Source organism: Oncorhynchus mykiss, chromosome 16 (assembly GCF_057628025.1).
Source record: "Oncorhynchus mykiss isolate SJ-2025 chromosome 16, ASM5762802v1, whole genome shotgun sequence".
NCBI lineage: Eukaryota > Metazoa > Chordata > Actinopteri > Salmoniformes > Salmonidae > Oncorhynchus > Oncorhynchus mykiss.
In genome coordinates, this window is record NC_143037.1 from 71,578,408 (window position 1) to 71,603,073 (window position 24,666).

A 24,666-nucleotide genomic window follows, 5' to 3' on the forward strand; every position below is an offset into this window, starting at 1 on the left:
CTGACTGGAACAGAGACAGGTGAACCAGGTCTGACTGGAACAGAGAGAGGTGAACCAGGTCTGACTGGAACAGAGAGAGGTGAACCGGGTCTGACTGGAACAGAGACAGGTGAACCAGGTCTGACTGGAACAGAGACAGGTGAACTAGGTCTGACTGGAACAGAGAGAGGTGAACCGGGTCTGACTGGAACAGAGAGAGGTGAACCGGGTCTGACTGGAACAGAGAGAGGTGAACCAGGTCTGACTGGAACAGAGACAGGTGAACCGGGTCTGACTGGAACAGAGAGAGGTGAACCGGGTCTGACTGGAACAGAGAGAGGTGAACCAGGTCTGACTGGAACAGAGACAGGTGAACCAGGTCTGAATGGAACAGAGACAGGTGAACCGGGTCTGACTGGAACAGAGAGAGGTGAACCAGGTCTGACTGGAACAGAGAGAGGTGAACCGGGTCTGACTGGAACAGTGGCAGGTGAACCGGGTCTGACTGGAACAGAGAGAGGTGAACCGGGTCTGACTGGAACAGTGGCAGGTGAACCGGGTCTGACTGGAACAGAGAGAGGTGAACTGGGTCTGACTGGAACAGAGAGAGGTGAACCGGGTCTGACTGGAACAGAGACAGGTGAACCGGGTCTGACTGGAACAGAGACAGGTGAACCGGGTCTGACTGGAAACGAGAGAGGTGAACTGGGTCTGACTGGAACAGAGAGAGGTGAACCGGGTCTGACTGGAACAGAGACAGGTGAACCAGGTCTGACTGGAACAGAGACAGGTGAACCGGGTCTGACTGGAAGAGAGACAGGTGAACCAGGTCTGACTGGAACAGAGAGAGGTGAACTGGGTCTGACTGGAACAGAGAGAGGTGAACCGGGTCTGACTGGAACAGAGAGAGGTGAACCGGGTCTGACTGGAACAGAGAGAGGTGAACCGGGTCTGACTGGAACAGAGACAGGTGAACCAGGTCTGACTGGAACAGAGAGAGGTGAACCAGGTCTGACTGGAACAGAGAGAGGTGAACCGGGTCTGACTGGAACAGAGACAGGTGAACCAGGTCTGACTGGAACAGAGACAGGTGAACTAGGTCTGACTGGAACAGAGAGAGGTGAACCGGGTCTGACTGGAACAGAGAGAGGTGAACCGGGTCTGACTGGAACAGAGAGAGGTGAACCGGGTCTGACTGGAACAGAGACAGGTGAACCAGGTCTGACTGGAACAGAGACAGGTGAACCGGGTCTGACTGGAACAGAGAGAGGTGAACCGGGTCTGACTGGAACAGAGAGAGGTGAACCGGGTCTGACTGGAACAGAGAGAGGTGAACCGGGTCTGACTGGAACAGAGACAGGTGAACCGGGTCTGACTGGAACAGAGAGAGGTGAACCGGGTCTGACTGGAACAGAGAGAGGTGAACCAGGTCTGACTGGAACAGAGACAGGTGAACCAGGTCTGACTGGAACAGAGACAGGTGAACCGGGTCTGACTGGAACAGAGAGAGGTGAACCAGGTCTGACTGGAACAGAGAGAGGTGAACCGGGTCTGACTGGAACAGTGGCAGTTGAACCGGGTCTGACTGGAACAGAGAGAGGTGAACCGGGTCTGACTGGGACAGTGGCAGGTGAACCGGGTCTGACTGGAACAGAGAGAGGTGAACTGGGTCTGACTGGAACAGAGAGAGGTGAACCGGGTCTGACTGGAACAGAGAGAGGTGAACCGGGTCTGACTGGAACAGAGACAGGTGAACCGGGTCTGACTGGAACAGAGAGAGGTGAACCGGGTCTGACTGGAACAGAGAGAGGTGAACCGGGTCTGACTGGAACAGAGAGAGGTGAACCGGGTCTGACTGGAACAGAGACAGGTGAACCGGGTCTGACTGGAACAGAGAGAGGTGAACCGGGTCTGACTGGAACAGAGAGAGGTGAACCAGGTCTGACTGGAACAGAGACAGGTGAACCAGGTCTGACTGGAACAGAGACAGGTGAACCGGGTCTGACTGGAACAGAGAGAGGTGAACCAGTTCTGACTGGAACAGAGAGAGGTGAATCGGGTCTGACTGGAACAGTGGCAGTTGAACCGGGTCTGACTGGAACAGAGAGAGGTGAACCGGGTCTGACTGGGACAGTGGCAGGTGAACCGGGTCTGACTGGAACAGAGAGAGGTGAACTGGGTCTGACTGGAACAGAGAGAGGTGAACCGGGTCTGACTGGAACAGAGAGAGGTGAACCGGGTCTGACTGGAACAGAGACAGGTGAACCGGGTCTGACTGGAACAGAGACAGGTGAACCGGGTCTGACTGGAACAGAGAGAGGTGAACCGGGTCTGACTGGAACAGAGAGAGGTGAACCGGGTCTGATTGGAACAGAGACAGGTGAACCAGGTCTGACTGGAACAGAGACAGTTGAACCGGGTCTGACTGGAAGAGAGACAGGTGAACCAGGTCTGACTGGAACAGAGAGAGGTGAACCGGGTCTGACTGGAACAGAGAGAGGTGAACCGGGTCTGACTGGAACAGAGAGAGGTGAACCAGGTCTGACTGGAACAGAGACAGGTGAACCGGGTCTGACTGGAACAGAGACAGGTGAACCGGGTCTGACTGGAACAGAGAGAGGTGAACCGGGTCTGACTGGAACAGAGACAGGTGAACCGGGTCTGACTGGAACAGAGAGAGGTGAACCAGGTCTGACTGGAACAGAGAGAGGTGAACCAGGTCTCACTGGAACAGAGACAGGTGAACCAGGTCTGACTGGAACAGAGAGAGGTGAACCGGGTCTGACTGGAACAGAGAGAGTTGAACCGGGTCTGACTGGAACAGAGAGAGGTGAACCGGGTCTGACTGGAACAGAGACAGGTGAACCGGGTCTGACTGGAACAGAGAGAGGTGAACCGGGTCTGACTGGAACAGAGAGAGGTGAACCGGGTCTGACTGGAACAGAGACAGGTGAACCAGGTCTGACTGGAACAGAGAGAGGTGAACCGGGTCTGACTGGAACAGAGAGAGGTGAACCAGGTCTGACTGGAACAGAGAGAGGTGAACCGGGCCTGACTGGAACAGAGACAGGTGAACCGGGTCTGACTGGAACAGAGAGAGGTGAACCGGGTCTGACTGGAACAGAGAGAGGTGAACCGGGTCTGACTGGAACAGAGACAGGTGAACCAGGTCTGACTGGAACAGAGAGAGGTGAACCGGGTCTGACTGGAACAGAGAGAGGTGAACCAGGTCTGACTGGAACAGAGAGAGGTGAACCGGGTCTGACTGGAACAGAGACAGGTGAACCGGGTCTGACTGGAACAGAGAGAGGTGAACCGGGTGTCTATCAGAGGGCCCTGACTGGAACAGAGACAGGTGAACCGGGTCTGACTGGAACAGAGACAGGTGAACCGGGTCTGACTGGAACAGAGAGAGGTGAACCGGGTCTGACTGGAACAGAGAGAGGTGAACCAGGTCTGACTGGAACAGAGACAGGTGAACCAGGTCTGACTGGAACAGAGACAGGTGAACCGGGTCTGACTGGAACAGAGAGAGGTGAACCAGGTCTGACTGGAACAGAGAGAGGTGAACCGGGTCTGACTGGAACAGTGGCAGTTGAACCGGGTCTGACTGGAACAGAGAGAGGTGAACCGGGTCTGACTGGAACAGTGGCAGGTGAACCGGGTCTGACTGGAACAGAGAGAGGTGAACTGGGTCTGACTGGAACAGAGAGAGGTGAACCGGGTCTGACTGGAACAGAGAGAGGTGAACCGGGTCTGACTGGAACAGAGACAGGTGAACCGGGTCTGACTGGAACAGAGACAGGTGAACCGGGTCTTACTGGAACAGAGAGAGGTGAACCGGGTCTGACTGGAACAGAGAGAGGTGAACCGGGTCTGATTGGAACAGAGACAGGTGAACCAGGTCTGACTGGAACAGAGACAGGTGAACCGGGTCTGACTGGAAGAGAGACAGGTGAACCAGGTCTGACTGGAACAGAGAGAGGTGAACCGGGTCTGACTGGAACAGAGAGAGGTGAACCGGGTCTGACTGGAACAGAGAGAGGTGAACCAGGTCTGACTGGAACAGAGACAGGTGAACCGGGTCTGACTGGAACAGAGACAGGTGAACCGGGTCTGACTGGAACAGAGAGAGGTGAACCGGGTCTGACTGGAACAGAGACAGGTGAACCGGGTCTGACTGGAACAGAGAGAGGTGAACCAGGTCTGACTGGAACAGAGAGAGGTGAACCAGGTCTGACTGGAACAGAGACAGGTGAACCAGGTCTGACTGGAACAGAGAGAGGTGAACCGGGTCTGACTGGAACAGAGAGAGGTGAACCGGGTCTGACTGGAACAGAGAGAGGTGAACCGGGTCTGACTGGAACAGAGACAGGTGAACCGGGTGTCTATCAGAGGGCCCCTGACTGGAACAGAGACAGGTGAACCGGGTCTGACTGGAACAGAGAGAGGTGAACCGGGCCTGACTGGAACAGAGACAGGTGAACCGGGTCTGACTGGAACAGAGAGAGGTGAACCAGGTCTGACTGGAACAGAGAGAGGTGAACCGGGTCTGACTGGAACAGAGACAGGTGAACCAGGTCTGACTGGAACAGAGAGAGGTGAACCGGGTCTGACTGGAACAGAGAGAGGTGAACCAGGTCTGACTGGAACAGAGAGAGGTGAACCGGGTCTGACTGGAACAGAGACAGGTGAACCGGGTCTGACTGGAACAGAGAGAGGTGAACCGGGTGTCTATCAGAGGGCCCTGACTGGAACAGAGACAGGTGAACCGGGTCTGACTGGAACAGAGACAGGTGAACCGGGTCTGACTGGAACAGAGAGAGATGAACCAGGTCTGACTGGAACAGAGAGAGGTGAACCGGGTCTGACTGGAACAGAGAGAGGTGAACCGGGTCTGACTGGAACAGAGACAGGTGAACCAGGTCTGACTGGAACAGAGAGAGGTGAACCAGGTCTGACTGGAACAGAGAGAGGTGAACCGGGTCTGACTGGAACAGAGAGAGGTGAACCAGGTCTGACTGGAACAGAGAGAGGTGAACCGGGTCTGACTGGAACAGAGACAGGTGAACCGGGTCTGACTGGAACAGAGACAGGTGAACCGGGTCTGACTGGAACAGAGACAGGTGAACCAGGTCTGACTGGAACAGAGACAGGTGAACCGGGTCTGACTGGAACAGAGAGAGGTGAACCGGGTCTGACTGGAACAGAGAGAGGTGAACCAGGTCTGACTGGAACAGAGAGAGGTGAACCAGGTCTGACTGGAACAGAGACAGGTGAACCGGGTCTGACTGGAACAGAGACAGGTGAACCAGGTCTGACTGGAACAGAGACAGGTGAACCAGGTCTGACTGGAACAGAGACAGGTGAACCGGGTCTGACTGGAACAGAGAGAGGTGAACCAGGTCTGACTGGAACAGAGAGAGGTGAACCAGGTCTGACTGGAACAGAGAGAGGTGAACCAGGTCTGACTGGAACAGAGACAGGTGAACCGGGTCTGACTGGAACAGAGAGAGGTGAACCGGGTCTGACTGGAACAGAGACAGGTGAACCGGGTCTGACTGGAACAGAGACAGGTGAACCGGGTCTGACTGGAACAGAGAGAGGTGAACCGGGTCTGACTGGAACAGAGACAGGTGAACCGGGTCTGACTGGAACAGAGACAGGTGAACCGGGTCTGACTGGAACAGAGACAGGTGAACCGGGTCTGACTGGAACAGAGAGAGGTGAACCGGGTCTGACTGGAACAGAGAGAGGTGAACCGGGTCTGACTGGAACAGAGACAGGTGAACCAGGTCTGACTGGAACAGAGAGAGGTGAACCGGGTCTGACTGGAACAGAGAGAGGTGAACCAGGTCTGACTGGAACAGAGAGAGGTGAACCGGGCCTGACTGGAACAGAGACAGGTGAACCGGGTCTGACTGGAACAGAGAGAGGTGAACCGGGTCTGACTGGAACAGAGAGAGGTGAACCGGGTCTGACTGGAACAGAGAGAGGTGAACCAGGTCTGACTGGAACAGAGAGAGGTGAACCGGGTCTGACTGGAACAGAGAGAGGTGAACCAGGTCTGACTGGAACAGAGAGAGGTGAACCGGGTCTGACTGGAACAGAGACAGGTGAACCGGGTCTGACTGGAACAGAGAGAGGTGAACCGGGTGTCTATCAGAGGGCCCTGACTGGAACAGAGACAGGTGAACCGGGTCTGACTGGAACAGAGACAGGTGAACCGGGTCTGACTGGAACAGAGAGAGGTGAACCGGGTCTGACTGGAACAGAGAGAGGTGAACCAGGTCTGACTGGAACAGAGACAGGTGAACCAGGTCTGACTGGAACAGAGACAGGTGAACCGGGTCTGACTGGAACAGAGAGAGGTGAACCAGGTCTGACTGGAACAGAGAGAGGTGAACCGGGTCTGACTGGAACAGTGGCAGTTGAACCGGGTCTGACTGGAACAGAGAGAGGTGAACCGGGTCTGACTGGAACAGTGGCAGGTGAACCGGGTCTGACTGGAACAGAGAGAGGTGAACTGGGTCTGACTGGAACAGAGAGAGGTGAACCGGGTCTGACTGGAACAGAGAGAGGTGAACCGGGTCTGACTGGAACAGAGACAGGTGAACCGGGTCTGACTGGAACAGAGACAGGTGAACCGGGTCTGACTGGAACAGAGAGAGGTGAACCGGGTCTGACTGGAACAGAGAGAGGTGAACCGGGTCTGATTGGAACAGAGACAGGTGAACCAGGTCTGACTGGAACAGAGACAGGTGAACCGGGTCTGACTGGAAGAGAGACAGGTGAACCAGGTCTGACTGGAACAGAGAGAGGTGAACCGGGTCTGACTGGAACAGAGAGAGGTGAACCGGGTCTGACTGGAACAGAGAGAGGTGAACCAGGTCTGACTGGAACAGAGACAGGTGAACCGGGTCTGACTGGAACAGAGACAGGTGAACCGGGTCTGACTGGAACAGAGAGAGGTGAACCGGGTCTGACTGGAACAGAGACAGGTGAACCGGGTCTGACTGGAACAGAGAGAGGTGAACCAGGTCTGACTGGAACAGAGAGAGGTGAACCAGGTCTGACTGGAACAGAGACAGGTGAACCAGGTCTGACTGGAACAGAGAGAGGTGAACCGGGTCTGACTGGAACAGAGAGAGGTGAACCGGGTCTGACTGGAACAGAGAGAGGTGAACCGGGTCTGACTGGAACAGAGACAGGTGAACCGGGTGTCTATCAGAGGGCCCCTGACTGGAACAGAGACAGGTGAACCGGGTCTGACTGGAACAGAGAGAGGTGAACCGGGCCTGACTGGAACAGAGACAGGTGAACCGGGTCTGACTGGAACAGAGAGAGGTGAACCGGGTCTGACTGGAACAGAGAGAGGTGAACCGGGTCTGACTGGAACAGAGACAGGTGAACCAGGTCTGACTGGAACAGAGAGAGGTGAACCGGGTCTGACTGGAACAGAGAGAGGTGAACCAGGTCTGACTGGAACAGAGAGAGGTGAACCGGGTCTGACTGGAACAGAGACAGGTGAACCGGGTCTGACTGGAACAGAGAGAGGTGAACCGGGTGTCTATCAGAGGGCCCTGACTGGAACAGAGACAGGTGAACCGGGTCTGACTGGAACAGAGACAGGTGAACCGGGTCTGACTGGAACAGAGAGAGATGAACCAGGTCTGACTGGAACAGAGAGAGGTGAACCGGGTCTGACTGGAACAGAGAGAGGTGAACCGGGTCTGACTGGAACAGAGACAGGTGAACCAGGTCTGACTGGAACAGAGAGAGGTGAACCAGGTCTGACTGGAACAGAGAGAGGTGAACCGGGTCTGACTGGAACAGAGAGAGGTGAACCAGGTCTGACTGGAACAGAGAGAGGTGAACCGGGTCTGACTGGAACAGAGACAGGTGAACCGGGTCTGACTGGAACAGAGACAGGTGAACCGGGTCTGACTGGAACAGAGACAGGTGAACCAGGTCTGACTGGAACAGAGAGAGGTGAACCGGGTCTGACTGGAACAGTGGCAGGTGAACCGGGTCTGACTGGAACAGAGAGAGGTGAACTGGGTCTGACTGGAACAGAGAGAGGTGAACCGGGTCTGACTGGAACAGAGAGAGGTGAACCGGGTCTGACTGGAACAGAGACAGGTGAACCGGGTCTGACTGGAACAGAGACAGGTGAACCGGGTCTGACTGGAACAGAGAGAGGTGAACCGGGTCTGACTGGAACAGAGAGAGGTGAACCGGGTCTGATTGGAACAGAGACAGGTGAACCAGGTCTGACTGGAACAGAGACAGGTGAACCGGGTCTGACTGGAAGAGAGACAGGTGAACCAGGTCTGACTGGAACAGAGAGAGGTGAACCGGGTCTGACTGGAACAGAGAGAGGTGAACCGGGTCTGACTGGAACAGAGAGAGGTGAACCAGGTCTGACTGGAACAGAGACAGGTGAACCGGGTCTGACTGGAACAGAGACAGGTGAACCGGGTCTGACTGGAACAGAGAGAGGTGAACCGGGTCTGACTGGAACAGAGACAGGTGAACCGGGTCTGACTGGAACAGAGAGAGGTGAACCAGGTCTGACTGGAACAGAGAGAGGTGAACCAGGTCTGACTGGAACAGAGACAGGTGAACCAGGTCTGACTGGAACAGAGAGAGGTGAACCGGGTCTGACTGGAACAGAGAGAGGTGAACCGGGTCTGACTGGAACAGAGAGAGGTGAACCGGGTCTGACTGGAACAGAGACAGGTGAACCGGGTGTCTATCAGAGGGCCCCTGACTGGAACAGAGACAGGTGAACCGGGTCTGACTGGAACAGAGAGAGGTGAACCGGGCCTGACTGGAACAGAGACAGGTGAACCGGGTCTGACTGGAACAGAGAGAGGTGAACCGGGTCTGACTGGAACAGAGAGAGGTGAACCGGGTCTGACTGGAACAGAGACAGGTGAACCAGGTCTGACTGGAACAGAGAGAGGTGAACCGGGTCTGACTGGAACAGAGAGAGGTGAACCAGGTCTGACTGGAACAGAGAGAGGTGAACCGGGTCTGACTGGAACAGAGACAGGTGAACCGGGTCTGACTGGAACAGAGAGAGGTGAACCGGGTGTCTATCAGAGGGCCCTGACTGGAACAGAGACAGGTGAACCGGGTCTGACTGGAACAGAGACAGGTGAACCGGGTCTGACTGGAACAGAGAGAGATGAACCAGGTCTGACTGGAACAGAGAGAGGTGAACCGGGTCTGACTGGAACAGAGAGAGGTGAACCGGGTCTGACTGGAACAGAGACAGGTGAACCAGGTCTGACTGGAACAGAGAGAGGTGAACCAGGTCTGACTGGAACAGAGAGAGGTGAACCGGGTCTGACTGGAACAGAGAGAGGTGAACCAGGTCTGACTGGAACAGAGAGAGGTGAACCGGGTCTGACTGGAACAGAGACAGGTGAACCGGGTCTGACTGGAACAGAGACAGGTGAACCGGGTCTGACTGGAACAGAGACAGGTGAACCAGGTCTGACTGGAACAGAGACAGGTGAACCGGGTCTGACTGGAACAGAGAGAGGTGAACCGGGTCTGACTGGAACAGAGAGAGGTGAACCAGGTCTGACTGGAACAGAGAGAGGTGAACCAGGTCTGACTGGAACAGAGACAGGTGAACCGGGTCTGACTGGAACAGAGACAGGTGAACCAGGTCTGACTGGAACAGAGACAGGTGAACCAGGTCTGACTGGAACAGAGACAGGTGAACCGGGTCTGACTGGAACAGAGAGAGGTGAACCAGGTCTGACTGGAACTGAGAGAGGTGAACCAGGTCTGACTGGAACAGAGAGAGGTGAACCAGGTCTGACTGGAACAGAGACAGGTGAACCGGGTCTGACTGGAACAGAGAGAGGTGAACCGGGTCTGACTGGAACAGAGACAGGTGAACCGGGTCTGACTGGAACAGAGACAGGTGAACCGGGTCTGACTGGAACAGAGAGAGGTGAACCGGGTCTGACTGGAACAGAGACAGGTGAACCGGGTCTGACTGGAACAGAGACAGGTGAACCAGGTCTGACTGGAACAGAGACAGGTGAACCAGGTCTGACTGGAACAGAGACAGGTGAACCGGGTCTGACTGGAACAGAGAGAGGTGAACCAGGTCTGACTGGAACAGAGACAGGTGAACCGGGTCTGACTGGAACAGAGAGAGGTGAACCAGGTCTGACTGGAACAGAGACAGGTGAACCGGGTCTGACTGGAACAGAGAGAGGTGAACCGGGTCTGACTGGAACAGAGACAGGTGAACCGGGTCTGACTGGAACAGAGACAGGTGAACCGGGTCTGACTGGAACAGAGAGAGATGAACCGGGTCTGACTGGAACAGAGAGAGGTGAACCGGGTCTGACTGGAACAGAGACAGGTGAACCAGGTCTGACTGGAACAGAGACAGGTGAACCGGGTCTGAGTGGAACAGAGACAGGTGAACCAGGTCTGACTGGAACAGAGACAGGTGAACCGGGTCTGACTGGAACAGAGAGAGGTGAACCGGGTCTGACTGGAACAGAGAGAGGTGAACCAGGTCTGACTGGAAAAGAGACAGGGTCTGACTGGAACAGAGAGAGGTGAACCGGGTCTGACTGGAACAGAGAGAGGTGAACCGGGTCTGACTGGAACAGAGACAGGTGAACCGGGTGTCTATCAGAGGGCCCCTGACTGGAACAGAGACAGGTGAACCAGGTCTGACTGGAACAGAGAGAGGTGAACCAGGTCTGACTGGAACAGAGACAGGTGAACCGGGTCTGACTGGAACAGAGACAGGTGAACCAGGTCTGACTGGAACAGAGACAGGTGAACCAGGTCTGACTGGAACAGAGACAGGTGAACCGGGTCTGACTGGAACAGAGAGAGGTGAACCAGGTCTGACTGGAACAGAGAGAGGTGAACCAGGTCTGACTGGAACAGAGAGAGGTGAACCAGGTCTGACTGGAACAGAGACAGGTGAACCGGGTCTGACTGGAACAGAGAGAGGTGAACCGGGTCTGACTGGAACAGAGACAGGTGAACCGGGTCTGACTGGAACAGAGACAGGTGAACCGGGTCTGACTGGAACAGAGAGAGGTGAACCGGGTCTGACTGGAACAGAGACAGGTGAACCGGGTCTGACTGGAACAGAGACAGGTGAACCAGGTCTGACTGGAACAGAGACAGGTGAACCAGGTCTGACTGGAACAGAGACAGCTGAACCGGGTCTGACTGGAACAGAGAGAGGTGAACCAGGTCTGACTGGAACAGAGACAGGTGAACCGGGTCTGACTGGAACAGAGAGAGGTGAACCAGGTCTGACTGGAACAGAGACAGGTGAACCGGGTCTGACTGGAACAGAGAGAGGTGAACCGGGTCTGACTGGAACAGAGACAGGTGAACCGGGTCTGACTGGAACAGAGACAGGTGAACCGGGTCTGACTGGAACAGAGAGAGGTGAACCGGGTCTGACTGGAACAGAGAGAGGTGAACCGGGTCTGACTGGAACAGAGACAGGTGAACCAGGTCTGACTGGAACAGAGACAGGTGAACCGGGTCTGACTGGAACAGAGACAGGTGAACCAGGTCTGACTGGAACAGAGACAGGTGAACCGGGTCTGACTGGAACAGAGAGAGGTGAACCGGGTCTGACTGGAACAGAGAGAGGTGAACCAGGTCTGACTGGAAAAGAGACAGGGTCTGACTGGAACAGAGAGAGGTGAACCGGGTCTGACTGGAACAGAGAGAGGTGAACCGGGTCTGACTGGAACAGAGACAGGTGAACCGGGTGTCTATCAGAGGGCCCCTGACTGGAACAGAGACAGGTGAACCAGGTCTGACTGGAACAGAGAGAGGTGAACCAGGTCTGACTGGAACAGAGACAGGTGAACCGGGTCTGACTGGAACAGAGACAGGTGAACCAGGTCTGACTGGAACAGAGACAGGTGAACCAGGTCTGACTGGAACAGAGACAGGTGAACCGGGTCTGACTGGAACAGAGAGAGGTGAACCGGGTCTGACTGGAACAGAGACAGGTGAACCGGGTCTGACTGGAACAGAGACAGGTGAACCGGGTCTGACTGGAACAGAGAGAGGTGAACCGGGTCTGACTGGAACAGAGACAGGTGAACCGGGTCTGACTGGAACAGAGACAGGTGAACCAGGTCTGACTGGAACAGAGACAGGTGAACCAGGTCTGACTGTAACAGAGACAGGTGAACCGGGTCTGACTGGAACAGAGAGAGGTGAACCAGGTCTGACTGGAACAGAGACAGGTGAACCGGGTCTGACTGGAACAGAGAGAGGTGAACCAGGTCTGACTGGAACAGAGACAGGTGAACCGGGTCTGACTGGAACAGAGAGAGGTGAACCGGGTCTGACTGGAACAGAGACAGGTGAACCGGGTCTGACTGGAACAGAGACAGGTGAACCGGGTCTGACTGGAACAGAGAGAGGTGAACCGGGTCTGACTGGAACAGAGAGAGGTGAACCGGGTCTGACTGGAACAGAGACAGGTGAACCAGGTCTGACTGGAACAGAGACAGGTGAACCGGGTCTGACTGGAACAGAGACAGGTGAACCAGGTCTGACTGGAACAGAGACAGGTGAACCGGGTCTGACTGGAACAGAGAGAGGTGAACCGGGTCTGACTGGAACAGAGAGAGGTGAACCAGGTCTGACTGGAAAAGAGACAGGGTCTGACTGGAACAGAGAGAGGTGAACCGGGTCTGACTGGAACAGAGAGAGGTGAACCGGGTCTGACTGGAACAGAGACAGGTGAACCGGGTGTCTATCAGAGGGCCCCTGACTGGAACAGAGACAGGTGAACCAGGTCTGACTGGAACAGAGACAGGTGAACCGGGTCTGACTGGAACAGAGAGAGGTGAACCGGGTCTGACTGGAACAGAGGGAGGTGAACCGGGTCTGACTGGAACAGAGAGAGGTGAACCGGGTCTGACTGGAACAGAGAGAGGTGAACCAGGTCTGACTGGAACAGAGAGAGGTGAACCGGGTCTGACTGGAACAGAGAGAGGTGAACCGGGTCTGACTGGAACAGAGAGAGGTGAACCAGGTCTGACTGGAACAGAGAGAGGTGAACCGGGTCTGACTGGAACAGAGACAGGTGAACCGGGTCTGACTGGAACAGAGACAGGTGAACCGGGTCTGACTGGAACAGAGACAGGTGAACCAGGTCTGACTGGAACAGAGAGAGGTGAACCGGGTCTGACTGGAACAGAGACAGGTGAACCGGGTGTCTATCAGAGGGCCCCTGACTGGAACAGAGACAGGTGAACCGGGTCTGACTGGAACAGAGAGAGGTGAACCGGGCCTGACTGGAACAGAGACAGGTGAACCGGGTCTGACTGGAACAGAGAGAGGTGAACCGGGTCTGACTGGAACAGAGACAGGTGAACCAGGTCTGACTGGAACAGAGAGAGGTGAACCGGGTCTGACTGGAACAGAGAGAGGTGAACCAGGTCTGACTGGAACAGAGAGAGGTGAACCGGGTCTGACTGGAACAGAGACAGGTGAACCGGGTCTGACTGGAACAGAGAGAGGTGAACCGGGTGTCTATCAGAGGGCCCTGACTGGAACAGAGACAGGTGAACCGGGTCTGACTGGAACAGAGACAGGTGAACCGGGTCTGACTGGAACAGAGAGAGGTGAACCGGGTGTCTATCAGAGGGCCCTGACTGGAACAGAGACAGGTGAACCGGGTCTGACTGGAACAGAGACAGGTGAACCGGGTCTGACTGGAACAGAGAGAGATGAACCAGGTCTGACTGGAACAGAGAGAGGTGAACCGGGTCTGACTGGAACAGAGAGAGGTGAACCGGGTCTGACTGGAACAGAGACAGGTGAACCAGGTCTGACTGGAACAGAGAGAGGTGAACCAGGTCTGACTGGAACAGAGAGAGGTGAACCGGGTCTGACTGGAACAGAGAGAGGTGAACCAGGTCTGACTGGAACAGAGAGAGGTGAACCGGGTCTGACTGGAACAGAGACAGGTGAACCGGGTCTGACTGGAACAGAGACAGGTGAACCGGGTCTGACTGGAACAGAGACAGGTGAACCAGGTCTGACTGGAACAGAGACAGGTGAACCGGGTCTGACTGGAACAGAGAGAGGTGAACCGGGTCTGACTGGAACAGAGAGAGGTGAACCAGGTCTGACTGGAACAGAGAGAGGTGAACCAGGTCTGACTGGAACAGAGACAGGTGAACCGGGTCTGACTGGAACAGAGACAGGTGAACCAGGTCTGACTGGAACAGAGACAGGTGAACCAGGTCTGACTGGAACAGAGACAGGTGAACCGGGTCTGACTGGAACAGAGAGAGGTGAACCAGGTCTGACTGGAACAGAGAGAGGTGAACCAGGTCTGACTGGAACAGAGAGAGGTGAACCAGGTCTGACTGGAACAGAGACAGGTGAACCGGGTCTGACTGGAACAGAGAGAGGTGAACCGGGTCTGACTGGAACAGAGACAGGTGAACCGGGTCTGACTGGAACAGAGACAGGTGAACCGGGTCTGACTGGAACAGAGAGAGGTGAACCGGGTCTGACTGGAACAGAGACAGGTGAACCGGGTCTGACTGGAACAGAGACAGGTGAACCAGGTCTGACTGGAACAGAGACAGGTGAACCAGGTCTGACTGGAACAGAGACAGGTGAACCGGGTCTGACTGGAACAGAGAGAGGTGAACCAGGTCTGACTGGAACAGAGACAGGTGAACCGGGTCTGACTGGAACAGAGAGAGGTGAACCAGGTCTGACTGGAACAGAGACAGGTGAACCGGGTCTGACTGGAACAGAGAGAGGTGAACCGGGTCTGACTGGAACAGAGACAGGTGAACCGGGTCTGACTGGAACAGAGACAGGTGAACCGGGTCTGACTGGAACAGAGAGAGGTGAACCGGGTCTGACTGGAACAGAGAGAGGTGAACCGGGTCTGACTGGAACAGAGACAGGTGAACCAGGTCTGACTGGAACAGAGACAGGTGAACCGGGTCTGACTGGAACAGAGACAGGTGAACCAGGTCTGACTGGAACAGAGACAGGTGAACCGGGTCTGACTGGAACAGAGAGAGGTGAACCGGGTCTGACTGGAACAGAGAGAGGTGAACCAGGTCTGACTGGAACAGAGACAGGGTCTGACTGGAACAGAGAGAGGTGAACCGGGTCTGACTGGAACAGAGAGAGGTGAACCGGGTCTGACTGGAACAGAGACAGGTGAACCGGGTGTCTATCAGAGGGCCCCTGACTGGAACAGAGACAGGTGAACCAAGTCTGACTGGAACAGAGACAGGTGAACCGGGTCTGACTGGAACAGAGAGAGGTGAACCGGGTCTGACTGGAACAGAGGGAGGTGAACCGGGTCTGACTGGAACAGAGAGAGGTGAACCGGGTCTGACTGGAACAGAGAGAGTTGAACCAGGTCTGACTGGAACAGAGAGAGGTGAACCGGGTCTGACTGGAACAGAGAGAGGTGAACCGGGTCTGACTGGAACAGAGACAGGTGAACCAGGTCTGACTGGAACAGAGAGAGGTGAACCGGGTCTGACTGGAACAGAGACAGGTGAACCAGGTCTGACTGGAACAGAGAGAGGTGAACCAGGTCTGACTGGAACAGAGAGAGGTGAACCAGGTCTGACTGGAACAGAGACAGGTGAACCGGGTCTGACTGGAACAGAGAGAGGTGAACCGGGTCTGACTGGAACAGAGACAGGTGAACCGGGTCTGACTGGAACAGAGACAGGTGAACCGGGTCTGACTGGAACAGAGAGAGGTGAACCGGGTCTGACTGGAACAGAGAGAGGTGAACCGGGTCTGACTGGAACAGAGACAGGTGAACCAGGTCTGACTGGAACAGAGACAGGTGAACCGGGTCTGACTGGAACAGAGACAGGTGAACCGGGTCTGACTGGAACAGAGACAGGTGAACCAGGTCTGACTGGAACAGAGAGAGGTGAACCGGGTCTGACTGGAACAGAGACAGGTGAACCGGGTGTCTATCAGAGGGCCCCTGACTGGAACAGAGACAGGTGAACCGGGTCTGACTGGAACAGAGAGAGGTGAACCGGGCCTGACTGGAACAGAGACAGGTGAACCGGGTCTGACTGGAACAGAGAGAGGTGAACCGGGTCTGACTGGAACAGAGAGAGGTGAACCGGGTCTGACTGGAACAGAGACAGGTGAACCAGGTCTGACTGGAACAGAGAGAGGTGAACCGGGTCTGACTGGAACAGAGAGAGGTGAACCAGGTCTGACTGGAACAGAGAGAGGTGAACCGGGTCTGACTGGAACAGAGACAGGTGAACCGGGTCTGACTGGAACAGAGAGAGGTGAACCGGGTGTCTATCAGAGGGCCCTGACTGGAACAGAGACAGGTGAACCGGGTCTGACTGGAACAGAGACAGGTGAACCGGGTCTGACTGGAACAGAGAGAGATGAACCAGGTCTGACTGGAACAGAGAGAGGTGAACCGGGTCTGACTGGAACAGAGAGAGGTGAACCGGGTCTGACTGGAACAGAGACAGGTGAACCAGGTCTGACTGGAACAGAGAGAGGTGAACCAGGTCTGACTGGAACAGAGAGAGGTGAACCGGGTCTGACTGGAACAGAGAGAGGTGAACCAGGTCTGACTGGAATATAGAGAGGTGAACCGGGTCTGACTGGAACAGAGACAGGTGAACCGGGTCTGACTGGAACAGAGACAGGTGAACCGGGTCTGACTGGAACAGAGACAGGTGAACCGGGTCTGACTGGAACAGAGACAGGTGAACCGGGTCTGACTGGAACAGAGAGAGGTGAACCGGGTCTGACTGGAACAGAGAGAGGTGAACCGGGTCTGACTGGAACAGAGACAGGTGAACCAGGTCTGACTGGAACAGAGACAGGTGAACCGGGTCTGACTGGAACAGAGACAGGTGAACCGGGTCTGACTGGAACAGAGACAGGTGAACCAGGTCTGACTGGAACAGAGAGAGGTGAACCGGGTCTGACTGGAACAGAGACAGGTGAACCGGGTGTCTATCAGAGGGCCCCTGACTGGAACAGAGACAGGTGAACCGGGTCTGACTGGAACAGAGAGAGGTGAACCGGGCCTGACTGGAACAGAGACAGGTGAACCGGGTCTGACTGGAACAGAGAGAGGTGAACCGGGTCTGACTGGAACAGAGAGAGGTGAACCGGGTCTGACTGGAACAGAGACAGGTGAACCAGGTCTGACTGGAACAGAGAGAGGTGAACCGGGTCTGACTGGAACAGAGAGAGGTGAACCAGGTCTGACTGGAACAGAGAGAGGTGAACCGGGTCTGACTGGAACAGAGACAGGTGAACCGGGTCTGACTGGAACAGAGAGAGGTGAACCGGGTGTCTATCAGAGGGCCCTGACTGGAACAGAGACAGGTGAACCGGGTCTGACTGGAACAGAGACAGGTGAACCGGGTCTGACTGGAACAGAGAGAGATGAACCAGGTCTGACTGGAACAGAGAGAGGTGAACCGGGTCTGACTGGAACAGAGAGAGGTGAACCGGGTCTGACTGGAACAGAGACAGGTGAACCAGGTCTGACTGGAACAGAGAGAGGTGAACCAGGTCTGACTGGAACAGAGAGAGGTGAACCGGGTCTGACTGGAACAGAGAGAGGTGAACCAGGTCTGACTGGAATATAGAGAGGTGAACCGGGTCTGACTGGAACAGAGACAGGTGAACCGGGTCTGACTGGAACAGAGACAGGTGAACCGGGTCTGACTGGAACAGAGACAGGTGAACCAGGTCTGACTGGAACAGAGACAGGTGAACCGGGTCTGACTGGAACAGAGAGAGGTGAACCGGGTCTGACTGGAACAGAGAGAGGTGAACCAGGTCTGACTGGAACAGAGAGAGGTGAACCAGGTCTGACTGGAACAGAGACAGGTGAACCGGGTCTGACTGGAACAGAGACAGGTGAACCAGGTCTGACTGGAACAGAGACAGGTGAACCAGGTCTGACTGGAACAGAGACAGGTGAACCGGGTCTGACTGGAACAGAGAGAGGTGAACCAGGTCTGACTGGAACAGAGAGAGGTGAACCAGGTCTGACTGGAACAGAGAGAGGTGAACCAGGTCTGACTGGAACAGAGACAGGTGAACCGGGTCTGACTGGAACAGAGAGAGGTGAACCGGGTCTGACTGGAACAGAGACAGGTGAACCGGGTCTGACTGGAACAGAGACAGGTGAACCGGGTCTGACTGGAACAGAGAGAGGTGAACCGGGTCTGACTGGAACAGAGACAGGTGAACCGGGTCTGACTGGAACAGAGACAGGTGAACCAGGTCTGACTGGAACAGAGACAGGTGAACCAGGTCTGACTGGAACAGAGACAGGTGAACCGGGTCTGACTGGAACAGAGAGAGGTGAACCGGGTCTGACTGGAACAGAGACAGGTGAACCGGGTCTGACTGGAACAGAGACAGGTGAACCGGGTCTGACTGGAACAGAGAGAGGTGAACCGGGTCTGACTGGAACAGAGAGAGGTGAACCGGGTCTGACTGGAACAGAGACAGGTGAACCAGGTCTGACTGGAACAGAGACAGGTGAACCGGGTCTGACTGGAACAGAGACAGGTGAACCGGGTCTGACTGGAACAGAGAGAGGTGAACCGGGTCTGACTGGAACAGAGAGAGGTGAACCGGGTCTGACTGGAACAGAGACAGGTGAACCAGGTCTGACTGGAACAGAGACAGGTGAACCGGGTCTGACTGGAACAGAGACAGGTGAACCAGGTCTGACTGGAACAGAGACAGGTGAACCGGGTCTGACTGGAACAGAGAGAGGTGAACCGGGTCTGACTGGAACAGAGAGAGGTGAACCAGGTCTGACTGGAACAGAGACAGGGTCTGACTGGAACAGAGAGAGGTGAACCGGGTCTGACTGGAACAGAGAGAGGTGAACCGGGTCTGACTGGAACAGAGACAGGTGAACCGGGTGTCTATCAGAGGGCCCCTGACTGGAACAGAGACAGGTGAACCAAGTCTGACTGGAACAGAGACAGGTGAACCGGGTCTGACTGGAACAGAGAGAGGTGAACCGGGTCTGACTGGAACAGAGGGAGGTGAACCGGGTCTGACTGGAACAGAGAGAGGTGAACCGGGTCTGACTGGAACAGAGAGAGGTGAACCAGGTCTGACTGGAACAGAGAGAGGTGAACCGGGTCTGACTGGAACAGAGAGAGGTGAACCGGGTCTGACTGGAACAGAGACAGGTGAACCAGGTCTGACTGGAACAGAGACAGGTGAACCGGGTCTGACTGGAACAGAGACAGGTGAACCAGGTCTGACTGGAACAGAGAGAGGTGAACCAGGTCTGACTGGAACAGAGAGAGGTGAACCAGGTCTGACTGGAACAGAGACAGGTGAACCGGGTCTGACTGGAACAGAGAGAGGTGAACCGGGTCTGACTGGAACAGAGACAGGTGAACCGGGTCTGACTGGAACAGAGACAGGTGAACCGGGTCTGACTGGAACAGAGAGAGGTGAACCGGGTCTGACTGGAACAGAGAGAGGTGAACCGGGTCTGACTGGAACAGAGACAGGTGAACCAGGTCTGACTGGAACAGAGACAGGTGAACCGGGTCTGACTGGAACAGAGACAGGTGAACCAGGTCTGACTGGAACAGAGAGAGGTGAACCGGGTCTGACTGGAACAGAGAGAGGTGAACCGGGTCTGACTGGAACAGAGAGAGGTGAACCAGGTCTGACTGGAACAGAGACAGGTGAACCGGGTCTGACTGGAACAGAGACAGGTGAACCGGGTCTGACTGGAACAAAGAGAGGTGAACCGGGTCTGACTGGAACAGAGAGAGGTGAACCGGGTCTGACTGGAACAGAGACAGGTGAACCGGGTCTGACTGGAACAGAGAGAGGTGAACCGGGTCTGACTGGAACAGAGAGAGGTGAACCAGGTCTGACTGGAACAGAGACAGGTGAACCAGGTCTGACTGGAACAGAGAGAGGTGAACCGGGTCTGACTGGAACAGAGAGAGGTGAACCGGGTCTGACTGGAACAGAGACAGGTGAACCGGGTGTCTATCAGAGGGCCCCTGACTGGAACAGAGAGAGGTGAACCGGGTCTGACTGGAACAGAGAGAGGTGAACCGGGCCTGACTGGAACAGAGACAGGTGAACCGGGTCTGACTGGAACAGAGAGAGGTGAACCGGGTCTGACTGGAACAGAGAGAGGTGAACCGGGTCTGACTGGAACAGAGACAGGTGAACCAGGTCTGACTGGAACAGAGAGAGGTTAACCGGGTCTGACTGGAACAGAGAGAGGTGAACCAGGTCTGACTGGAACAGAGAGAGGTGAACCGGGTCTGACTGGAACAGAGACAGGTGAACCGGGTCTGACTGGAACAGAGACAGGTGAACCGGGTCTGACTGGAACAGAGAGAGGTTAACCGGGTGTCTATCAGAGGGCCCTGACTGGAACAGAGACAGGTGAACCGGGTCTGACTGGAACAGAGACAGGTGAACCGGGTCTGACTGGAACAGAGACAGGTGAACCAGGTCTGACTGGAACAGAGACAGGTGAACCGGGTCTGACTGGATCAGAGACAGGTGAACCAGGTCTGACTGGAACAGAGAGAGGTGAACCAGGTCTGACTGGAACAGAGAGAGGTGAACCAGGTCTGACTGGAACAGAGACAGGTGAACCGGGTCTGACTGGAACAGAGAGAGGTGAACCGGGTCTGACTGGAACAGAGACAGGTGAACCGGGTCTGACTGGAACAGAGACAGGTGAACCGGGTCTGACTGGAACAGAGAGAGGTGAACCGGGTCTGACTGGAACAGAGAGAGGTGAACCGGGTCTGACTGGAACAGAGACAGGTGAACCAGGTCTGACTGGAACAGAGACAGGTGATCCGGGTCTGACTGGAACAGAGACAGTTGAACCAGGTCTGACTGGAACAGAGAGAGGTGAACCGGGTCTGACTGGAACAGAGAGAGGTGAACCGGGTCTGACTGGAACAGAGAGAGGTGAACCAGGTCTGACTGGAACAGAGACAGGTGAACCGGGTCTGACTGGAACAGAGACAGGTGAACCGGGTGTCTATCAGAGGGCCCCTGACTGGAACAGAGACAGGTGAACCGGGTCTGACTGGAACAGAGAGAGGTGAAACGGGCCTGACTGGAACAGAGACAGGTGAACCGGGTCTGACTGGAACAGAGAGAGGTGAACCGGGTCTGACTGGAACAGAGAGAGGTGAACCGGGTCTGACTGGAACAGAGACAGGTGAACCAGGTCTGACTGGAACAGAGAGAGGTTAACCGGGTCTGACTGGAACAGAGAGAGGTGAACCAGGTCTGACTGGAACAGAGAGAGGTGAACCGGGTCTGACTGGAACAGAGACAGGTGAACCGGGTCTGACTGGAACAGAGACAGGTGAACCGGGTCTGACTGGAACAGAGAGAGGTGAACCGGGTGTCTATCAGAGGGCCCTGACTGGAACAGAGACAGGTGAACCGGGTCTGACTGGAACAGAGACAGGTGAACCGGGTCTGACTGGAACAGAGAGAGGTGAACCAGGTCTGACTGGAACAGAGAGAGGTGAACCGGGTCTGACTGGAACAGAGAGAGGTGAACCGGGTCTGACTGGAACAGAGACAGGTGAACCAGGTCTGACTGGAACAGAGAGAGGTGAACCGGGTCTGACTGGAACAGAGAGAGGTGAACCGGGTCTGACTGGAACAGAGAGAGGTGAACCAGGTCTGACTGGAACAGATAGAGGTGAACCGGGTCTGACTGGAACAGAGACAGGTGAACCGGGTCTGACTGGAACAGAGACAGGTGAACCGGGTCTGACTGGAACAGAGACAGGTGAACCAGGTCTGACTGGAACAGAGACAGGTGAACCGGGTCTGACTGGAACAGAGTGAGGTGAACCGGGTCTGACTGGAACAGAGGGAGGTGAACCGGGTCTGACTGGAACAGAGAGAGGTGAACCGGGTCTGACTGGAACAGAGAGAGGTGAACCAGGTCTGACTGGATCAGAGACAGGTGAACCGGGTCTGACTGGAACAGAGAGAGGTGAACCGGGTCTGACTGGAACAGAGACAGGTGAACCAGGTCTGACTGGAACAGAGACAGGTGAACCGGGTCTGACTGGAACAGAGAGAGGTGAACCGGGTCTGACTGGAACAGAGAGAGGTGAACCAGGTCTGACTGGAACAGAGACAGGTGAACCGGATCTGACTGGAACAGAGAGAGGTGAACCGGGTCTGACTGGAACAGAGAGAGGTGAACCGGGTCTGACTGGAACAGAGACAGGTGAACCGGGTCTGACTGGAACAGAGAGAGGTGAACCGGGTCTGACTGGAACAGAGAGAGGTGAACCGGGTCTGACTGGAACAGAGAGAGGTGAACCGGGTCTGACTGGAACAGAGAGAGGTGAACCGGGTCTGACTGGAACAGAGACAGGTGAACCAGGTCTGACTGGAACAGAGAGAGGTGAACCGGGTCTGACTGGAACAGAGAGAGGTGAACCGGGTCTGACTGGAACAGAGACAGGTGAACCAGGTCTGACTGGAACAGAGAGAGGTGAACCGGGTCTGACTGGAACAGAGAGAGGTGAACCGGGTCTGACTGGAACAGAGACAGGTGAACCTGGTCTGACTGGAACAGAGAGAGGTGAACCGGGTGTCTATCAGAGGGCCCTGACTGGAACAGAGACAGGTGAACCGGGTCTGACTGGAACAGAGACAGGTAAACCGGGTCTGACTGGAACAGAGAGAGGTGAACCAGGTCTGACTGGAACAGAGAGAGGTGAACCGGGTCTGACTGGAACAGAGAGAGGTGAACCGGGTCTGACTGGAACAGAGACAGGTGAACCGGGTCTGACTGGAACAGAGACAGGTGAACCGGGTCTGACTGGAACAGAGAGAGGTGAACCGGGTCTGACTGGAACAGAGAGAGGTGAACCGGGTCTGACTGGAACAGAGACAGGTGAACCGGGTCTGACTGGAACAGAGAGAGGTGAACCGGGTCTGACTGGAACAGAGAGAGGTGAACCAGGTCTGACTGGAACAGAGACAGGTGAACCGGATCTGACTGGAACAGAGAGAGGTGAACCGGGTCTGACTGGAACAGAGAGAGGTGAACCGGGTCTGACTGGAACAGAGACAGGTGAACCGGGTCTGACTGGAACAGAGAGAGGTGAACCGGGTCTGACTGGAACAGAGAGAGGTGAACCGGGTCTGACTGGAACAGAGAGAGGTGAACCGGGTCTGACTGGAACAGAGAGAGGTGAACCGGGTCTGACTGGAACAGAGACAGGTGAACCAGGTCTGACTGGAACAGAGAGAGGTGAACCGGGTCTGACTGGAACAGAGAGAGGTGAACCGGGTCTGACTGGAACAGAGACAGGTGAACCAGGTCTGACTGGAACAGAGAGAGGTGAACCGGGTCTGACTGGAACAGAGAGTGGTGAACCGGGTCTGACTGGAACAGAGACAGGTGAACCGGGTGTCTATCAGAGGGCCCCTGACTGGAACAGAGACAGGTGAACCGGGTCTGACTGGAACAGAGAGAGGTGAACCGGGCCTGACTGGAACAGAGACAGGTGAACCGGGTCTGACTGGAACAGAGAGAGGTGAACCGGGTCTGACTGGAACAGAGAGAGGTGAACCGGGTCTGACTGGAACAGAGACAGGTGAACCAGGTCTGACTGGAACAGAGAGAGGTGAACCGGGTCTGACTGGAACAGAGAGAGGTGAACCAGGTCTGACTGAAACAGAGAGAGGTGAACCGGGTCTGACTGGAACAGAGACAGGTGAACCGGGTCTGACTGGAACAGAGACAGGTGAACCGGGTCTGACTGGAACAGAGAGAGGTGAACCGGGTGTCTATCAGAGGGCCCTGACTGGAACAGAGACAGGTGAACCGGGTCTGACTGGAACAGAGACAGGTAAACCGGGTCTGACTGGAACAGAGAGAGGTGAACCAGGTCTGACTGGAACAGAGAGAGGTGAACCGGGTCTGACTGGAACAGAGAGAGGTGAACCGGGTCTGACTGGAACAGAGACAGGTGAACCAGGTCTGACTGGAACAGAGAGAGGTGAACCAGGTCTGACTGGAACAGAGAGAGGTGAACCGGGTCTGACTGGAACAGAGAGAGGTGAACCAGGTCTGACTGGAACAGAGAGAGGTGAACCGGGTCTGACTGGAACAGAGAGAGCTGAACCGGGTCTGACTGGAACAGAGAGAGGTGAACCGGGTCTGACTGGAACAGAGACAGGTGAACCAGGTCTGACTGGAACAGAGAGAGGTGAACCGGGTCTGACTGGAACAGAGAGAGGTGAACCGGGTCTGACTGGAACAGAGACAGGTGAACCGGGTCTGACTGGAACAGAGACAGGTGAACCGGGTCTGACTGGAACAGAGACAGGTGAACCGGGTCTGACTTGAACAGAGAGAGGTGAACCGGGTGTCTATCAGAGGGCCCTAACTGGACCAGAGACAGGTGAACCGGGTCTGACTGGAACAGAGAGAGGTGAACCGGGTGTCTATCAGAGGGCCCTGACTGGAACAGAGACAGGTGAACCGGGTCTGACTGGAACAGAGACAGGTGAACCGGGTCTGACTGGATCAGAGACAGGTGAACCGGGTCTGACTGGAACAGAGACAGGTGAACCGGGTCTGACTGGAACAGAGAC

The 24,666-nt window shown here is 55.7% G+C and overlaps 1 protein-coding gene across 1 annotated transcript in view; it reads right to left on the bottom strand.

The window, feature by feature from the left end:
- LOC118939478 (laminin subunit beta-2-like) overlaps positions 1-24,666 on the bottom strand; it is a 116,705-nt gene that overhangs the window by 4,235 nt on the left and 87,804 nt on the right. The gene's annotated exons all lie outside the window — the stretch shown is intronic.